At 39.5% G+C, this 7,721-nt stretch overlaps 1 pseudogene; it reads left to right on the forward strand.

Moving 5' to 3' along the window:
• Nucleotides 1-1,486: 1,486 nt before the first annotated feature.
• On the forward strand, nt 1,487-2,839 carry LOC112314728 (cyclin-H pseudogene; annotated as a pseudogene).
• The last annotated feature ends 4,882 nt before the right edge of the window (nt 2,840-7,721 follow it).

Here is a 7,721-nt window from a genome sequence, read left to right on the forward strand (position 1 = left end):
GAACTACTTCATGAATATCATTCTTCTTGCTTTCTGGTAACAATGGCTGCTTTTAACTTAAATTTTCGATGCTGTGCATGTTATAGAATACCTATAGGTGGTAGAGCGTTAGAAATAACCTTGCTTTAGTTAAAAAGACATGAGAGACAAGGCAGGGGAGAACAATGGTGAACAGCAAAATGAGGAACTGTCGAAAGCCTCAATATAAAGAGCAAAAAAAGCATATAAATTGTACTACACAGCCTAAAGACACAAAACATTTCATTTTTCTTTGCGTGAAACTGGTCTGACCTTCACAGGTCTGAAATAACAGGAAATATTTCTCCGGTAACTGTACTGCATTTTAGACAGTAGTTAAGCAGAATGGTCAGCCTGAGTAAATATAGTTAGAAATTGTTAGGGCAGATTTCTGTGCGGAGTGAATGTTAAGCAGTAATATAAATGTAAGAGCTTACAGAAAAATGAAATTCATAATGTAAAGGTCAAACCTGCCTAAGAGAGACTTTTAGGTAAACTACTGGGTTGAAAAACCGATTCCCCTTTTGTTTTAATAGTAACGTATGGCTGCTGAGGTGATGCGATTCAGTTGAGTGGGTCTTGTAGCATTTCATTACCTTGAGCTTGATTCAGCAGAAATGTGTATGACTTCTGCAAGACTATGAAAAATGGCTGAATTCCCTCTTCCCGAACCGAAATTAATGGCCAGAAACATTATACACAAGGTAGGTTGTCAAAAAAAAAAGTAAAAGTACTTTATGTAGAAATGGTTATATTTTCCCTTAGATAAACACTGAGGGTTTTATGGGATAGTTTAGGACAAATTTATGTAATTTTAAATGGCAGTGTTAGCTAAAAACAACTGGTGATAAGAATCAGAGAGACTTACTGTTTTTAATCTGCCTCAGGCCTGAATGTGAAGTGTGTTATCTGGGCTTGTTCCTAAGTGAGAAGACTGGCCAGGGCCATAAGAACTTGTACAAGGACCAGAAGACCACTAATATCACATCCGCACTGGCGGGCCAGCTATCAGAAGTTGCCCTCACCCTTTGAGGAATCTTTACTTTTATGAAATATTTATTGAGCCCCATCTATATACCAGCCACACTTTGAGAGATGTAGAGATAAAGGAAGCACGGTTACTGCCTTCAAGGCTGTTTAGAGCGAGAGGGAGAGGTGAACAAGCAGGTACCCCAGTACTAAGGGAATGCTGAGGTGGCGAGATTGATACCACCTAATGCAATTAGGGAGGAGAGGAATTCAGGAAAGCTGCTTGGAGGAGGTGTGGTTTGAGAGGAGTGCAGAAGTTACATAAATCTCTTACCTGTTTGCTCTTTTGCAAAATATTGAACAACTACCACTTATCTTTCAGGATTGTGGTGAGGATTACATTAGATGGCATAGGTAATTACTCGAGCAGGTGATTCTGCTAAAATAGTGAATGGCTTCAAAGTGAATTAATTGTTCATCACCGCACCCACATGGCCAACCTGCCACCCTCAGCTGTGGTGGCTTAGCTGACTTACAGCACGGTGTTGTGGCCTTTGGGGTCTTTTTCTCCAGATTTCCCAGGCATGGCCTCGAACTTAACAACGTACCACAACAATAGCCAGAAGCAGCACTGGACTTTGGCCCGTGAGGAGCAGCTGGCACCACTGCCGCCAATGCCAGCTGTAAGTTCAAATGCAAAGCAGTGGCGAACAGGGATTTTTCCAAATGATCCAGTCTCTCTTGATACTCATGAAAAATGACACTCTGCGAATACTGTGAGAAGAGATTTTTGAAATTTCGTTTGGTGTTTAAGCCAGCAGTGCCAAGGTCTGTTGTGGGTACAGCTTATATGTATTTCAAGCATTTTTATCTTAATAACTCAGTAATGGAATATCACCCCTGGAAAATAATGTTCACTTGTGCATTTTTTGGCCTGCAAAGTAGACAAATTCAATGTATGTAGTCCATTTGTTGGAAATCTGTGGGGGAGTCCTCTTGGACAAGAGAAGGCACTTGAACAGAGTTTGAAATGTGAACCACTTCTTATACAGCAGCTTAATTATTGTTACAGAGCTTTTGAAGGCTTTCTCATTGACTTAAACCTGCCACCCCATGCTGGAGAGTCAGAAATTTTGAGGAAAACAGCTGCTAACTTTCTTAATGGAGTCACACTGATGGATACTGACCTTTCCTACACACCTTCGCAAACTGCCTCGCCTGCCGTTTTGTCTGGTGCATCCAGGGTAGGAATTACTATGAAAAGTTGTTTATCACAAAGTCTGATGCTGAAAGAAAACAGAACTTACTTGTCACAGCTACTAGATATAATGAAGAGCATGAGAACCTTGGTAAAAAAAATGAGCCACCCAGATATGAAGAAGTTGCTGTTCTGAAAGAAGCTGGATGTTTCTCTGCTGAGTGTGCACTTTATCACGAAGAAGAGAAAAGGTGTGAGGATGACGACTGTGTCTCAAAGAGACCCAAACGAGGTGACCCGTGTTCTCAGAGGAGAGGGTGCCAATGATGACCTGCTGGATTCTCTCTGACCATTTGAAACTGATTTGTCAGTGATAACCAATCAACAACAGAAGGATGAAGCATACCTGGCATTTAAATTTATTTGAGTCAAATAATGTGAATGCATCAAAATACAGTAAACTTTTCTATTTATTTTAAATTTTTTCCTTTCAGGGTAGTTTTATGTGAAATAAAACACCTTCAAAGGACCCGGAATAGTACCTTGTTTATTTTACTCAATTGGTTAATTGGAAATATTTCCAAATGGGTCTTTTAAAAAAGAAGATATCAAATAATCAAGTAGGCAGTCTTTAGTAGCTGTCTAGATAAAAACTTAAGTTGCTAAAGGTAAAGTATGTAGTAGCAAATTATATGTTCAGTTTTGTAATTAAGCAATTAGATTACCTAAGTGAATTCATATAAATGTGTTATAGTTACTAGGAATTTTTCACATTAAACATTTTCAAGAAATTTAACTCAAATTCAAAGGGGTGGATATAAAAATTAAATGCACAGACTGTAGTACCCACTTACTTGGGTAGGAATCACGGACACCTCGACTTTGTGACTTTGGGTGAGTTACTAAAGCTCTCTGCCCACTTCCCAAGGTGACAATTGGAGGAAATGGTAATGCCTACTCCTCATAGGATTACTTTGAATAGCGCCTCTATATACTAAGTGTTCCATAAAGGTCGGCTATTATAAAGAAAGTGAATTGTTGGCCCCACGTGCATCTAGATTATAAGGAAAAGTACGGTGTTATGTTAGCGTTCAGCCTTTTGTTCTTTGACGTCTCTGCCTTACTCTCTGTTGCCACCTCGTCCTTCAGATACACCACTTAGGTCGGTTGTTCAGAGTCAACGAGGGACATACTGTTCTCAGCTGACATCACACATGATGACACCCAAGATATGGATTTTAAAAGTTCATTTAGATATGATCAGTCAACCATGAAAGTAGTGTGAGCATTGTGTAATCACTTCATTAGAGAGAGAATTGGTGATTCCTCCTTGTTTTATTGGCTCAAGCACTCCCCCAGAACCTGGTGGATCCACTTTAGTGGGAAGGTTAAACTGAAGTCACTTTCAAATGTTACAGCTTAACTAGAAGTAATTTTAAGAAGTCATGGTTAAGTACCTATAACTTTAATATTTATTTACCTATTTAAATCAACCAAATCATTTGTTCCTCTCTCTGAGCGCAGTGCATATTGGTATTTGCTGCCAAGGGTTTCTTTCTTCACTAGTATGCCCAGTTTTGTGGTATTCCTGGTCTCTTTTGAACTTGCCACCTCTGAAAATTTTCCCTGCCTGTATCCTGGTGGCTTCTTGTTTTGGCTCTAAGCTATGACCCAGATTGTCACCTCTGGTCATCACCTCCTTAGTAGGAAGCCCTATCACATCCAGGGTGGCAGAAAATGAAACAGCAGTCTCTGATTGTCTTGTAATTCTCTTAATGTCAGGAACAGCTAATAGGTTTCATGAGTCTTAGAGTTCTAAGGTTCTTGGAATAAAATTCGAGTATCTTTTCCTAGAGGACTATACCACAGCTTTTTGGGGCCATCAAATCTTTTTTTTTTTTTTTTATTGTTATTCAATTACAGTTGTATGCCTTTTCTCCCCATCCCTCCACCCCACCCCAGCTGAACCCACCTCCCTCCCCCCTCTCCACCCTCCCCCTTGGTTTTGTCCATGTGTCCTTTATAGTAGTTCCTGTAATCCCCTCTACCCACTGTCCCCGCCCCCACCCCCCCACCCCCGCCCTGGCTATTGTTAGATTGTTCTTAACTTCAATGACTCTGGTTATATTTTGTTTGCTTTTTCCTTCTATTGCTTATGTTCCAGTTAAAGGTGAGATCATATGGTATTTGTCCCTCACTTCCTGGCTTATTTCACTTAGCATAATGCTCTCCAGTTTCATCCTTGCTGTTGCAAAGGGTATAAGCTCCTTCTTTCTCTCTGCTGCGTAGAATTCCATTGTGTAAATATACCATAGTTTTTGGATCCACTCGTTTGCTGATGGGCACTTCGGTTGCTTCCAGTACTTGGCTATTGTAAATTGTGCTGCTATGAACATTGGGGTGCACAGATTCTTTTGGATTGGTGTTTCAGTGTTCTTAGGGTATAATTCCAGCAGCGGAATTACTGGGTCAAAGGGCAGTTCCATTTTTAGTTTTCTGAGGAAATTCCATACTGTTTTCCACAGTGGCCTCACCAGTCTGCATTCCCACCAACAGTGCACTAGGGTTCCCTTTTCTCCACATCCTCTCCAACATTTGTTTGTGGATTTGTTTATGTTGGCCATTCTGACTGGTGTGAGATGATACCTCATTGTGGTTTTAATTTGCATCTCTCTGATGGCTAGTGATGCTGAGCATCTTTTCATATGTCTTTGGGCCCTCTGTATGTCTTCCTTGGAGAAGTGTCTGTTCAAGTCCTTTGCCCATTTTTTAATTGGGTTGTTTGTCTTCCTGGAGTGGAGTCGTGTGAGTTCTTTATATATTTTGGAGATCAGGCCCTTGTCTGAGGTATCATTGGCAAATATGTTTTCCCATACTGTTGGTTCTCTTTGTAATTTGGTGCTGTTTTCTTTAGCCCTGCAGAAGCTTTTTATTTTGATGAGGTCCCATTTGTTTATTCTTTCCTTTATGTCCCTTACTTTAGGGGATGTGTCTGTGAGGATGTTGCTGCGTGGAATGTCTGAGATTTTCCTGCCAACTTGTTTTGAAGAAGCTTTGAAGCATATTGTAAAAGTTATGCAAATGTGAAAGGAAGAATATCAAACTCAATGGGTTGCCGTCATCTTTTAGATAAACTCCCCTTTCTCTCTTCACCCCTGAGCCAATGATATGAAAGATAGTTCTTAAAAAAATGGAAAAAGGGAAGTAATGTTTTTCCAAAGATAACACTTTAGCATTGTTATTGCAAGAAACAATCTTTTAAAAATTCAGAATAGGTTCATTCTCAGTTTAAAATGACTAATTAATACAAAAACATCAAAGCTTATTTTTATTTATTTTTTAAAATGTTATTTATTTATTTCTAGAGAGAGGGGAAAGGGAAAGAGAAAGAGAGGGAGAGAAACATCAGTCCATTGCCTCTCACACACCCCCAGCCGGGGACCTGGCCTGCAACCCAGGCATGTGCCCTGGCTGGGAATCAAACCTGAAACCTTCCAGTTTTCAGGCCAGCACTCAATCCACTGAGCCACACCAGCCAGGGCAAAAATGTACTTTTTCATACTGCTGATGCTGTTGAATAAATGTTGAATGAGGCAGTGAGGCATGTTGAAATAGGGCTATGATTTATTATAATTATTTGTTGAAATCGGTTTTCCATTTTAGAGTGCACTTCCTGCAGGCAGATATGGGCTTCCTCGCCCTCCCCACGGATGAGGGAGGGTAAAGTCTCCCATCTCTGTGGGGAAATTTGCGGGATTTCTGGTTTTTCTTTGATCAGCAGTTTCAGGTCTGTCTGTTTACTTTACTGCTTTGTCCTTATTGTATTATTATTTCTAAATTGCTGTGGTCTTCAACATTTATGTACTGTTCTACCTATAATTCACACAGTGGAGTGGTGTCTTTACAATGATTTCTCCATTCATCTGTAAGTGTATGGGATATCCTAGCACAATAATTGTTTCAAAGAAGAGCTCAAAGGAGCCACGTGTCATATTATGTTGCAAGTTTCCTATTATCCATCAATTACTTTTATACTTTCAATGATAACTGGTTCAGACTGAATATTCTAAGTTTATATTTTTCTTCCCTGAGGACCTGGTAGATATTGCTCTATTGCCTTCTACAGTGCCTTTTATAAAAGTCTGAGGTCAGCCAGGTTTTATTCTTTCTTGTAGGGAAATTGATTTCTTCTTTCCTCCCTTGCATGCTCTATCAGTAAAGTCCAGTGAGTTTCTCAGGTTATATGTTGATCATTCCATAAAACCCTTTTCCTGTTGCACAATGTACTCATTTTATCTATATGTTTGATTCTTCCTTTATTGCAGGGAAATTTTCTTTTATTCGATCTTTGAATAGTTCTATGTTTCCTATTTAGGAATGTCAGTTGTACACATGTTGAATCTTCTTTGGCTCCCACAACAGTAATGTGCTTTCAAATACTTTAAAAATCTTTGTTCTTCTTCTGTATTTCTGTTCCTTCCGAAATGGCTTGTGTTTTCTCTACTGATGCATCTAATGTGACCTTCATTTATGTAATAATTTTCTCTTCTGTTTTTTGACTCTGACACACTACTTTTTATTACATCTATTTTCTTGTCTTTTTCCTTGAGTTCTACTGTGTCTTGTATGAACTCTTGTTTTCAAGGGGTTGTAATTTTTAAAATTACTTTTCTTTAAATAGCACTATAGTCTTTATATATTTTTTGTCTGATTTGTGTTACAACCTTGCAAATATTTTTATCTGCCTTCTGCTTGCCCTATTCTTTAGGTTTTTGGAACTATTTTTGTATATGCCCGGCTGATTTTTTCCTGAGGATTATTCACCTGTAATACACACCTGGATCAGCCATTTGGTGACGGATCGTCTAGAGGAGGGCTGGGTAGAGTGCAGCAGGAAGTTTGCTTTTAGACCATGGCTTTTGAACATATTTTCACTAATATTCTACCTTAGGCATATAAATCAAATCTGGGTTGGCTACAAGTCTCACTGGCACGTAGTGAAGTCACAAATGTGTTTGTGAGTGTGGGGGTGTGTGCATGCATTCATTTTTCTCCCCTCCTTCCCTCCCTCCTTTCTCTCCTTCCCTTCCTTTTTTCCTTCCTTCTTTCTATACTGATTTTCCCTGCTTCTGTGCATGGCTACTTACCCCCAATAATTTCTTTACCACCCTGTGTCATCCGCAGCAGCTTTCTTGAAAAGATGCCGTGTCTGTATGTTTCCTTAGTTAGATTAGCAATATCTGCCACTCTGTGGTATGAAGTAAGGTTTACTGAGGTTCCTACAACTTCTGCATGAAACCAGTCAGCATTCAAGTGAAAAGTGATTCTTTTTGTCTTGGTGTATCCCACCTACTATGATCAATGCCTCACTGCCTGAGAGCCTGCACTGGCTTGTGTCTCTTGTGGAGCTCTCCCTGCCTTTGTATTATTTTCACTGCACTTGGCATTGTGCTTGTTTCTTTCTATGTTGTAGTTTAGTGTTATGGTTGTTTCTTAGCCTATTAATTTTCTATCTTTATGTAATAAACCACGCCAA

The sequence above is a fragment of the Desmodus rotundus genome, chromosome 1, assembly GCF_022682495.2.
Source record: "Desmodus rotundus isolate HL8 chromosome 1, HLdesRot8A.1, whole genome shotgun sequence".
Classification (NCBI taxonomy): domain Eukaryota; kingdom Metazoa; phylum Chordata; class Mammalia; order Chiroptera; family Phyllostomidae; genus Desmodus; species Desmodus rotundus.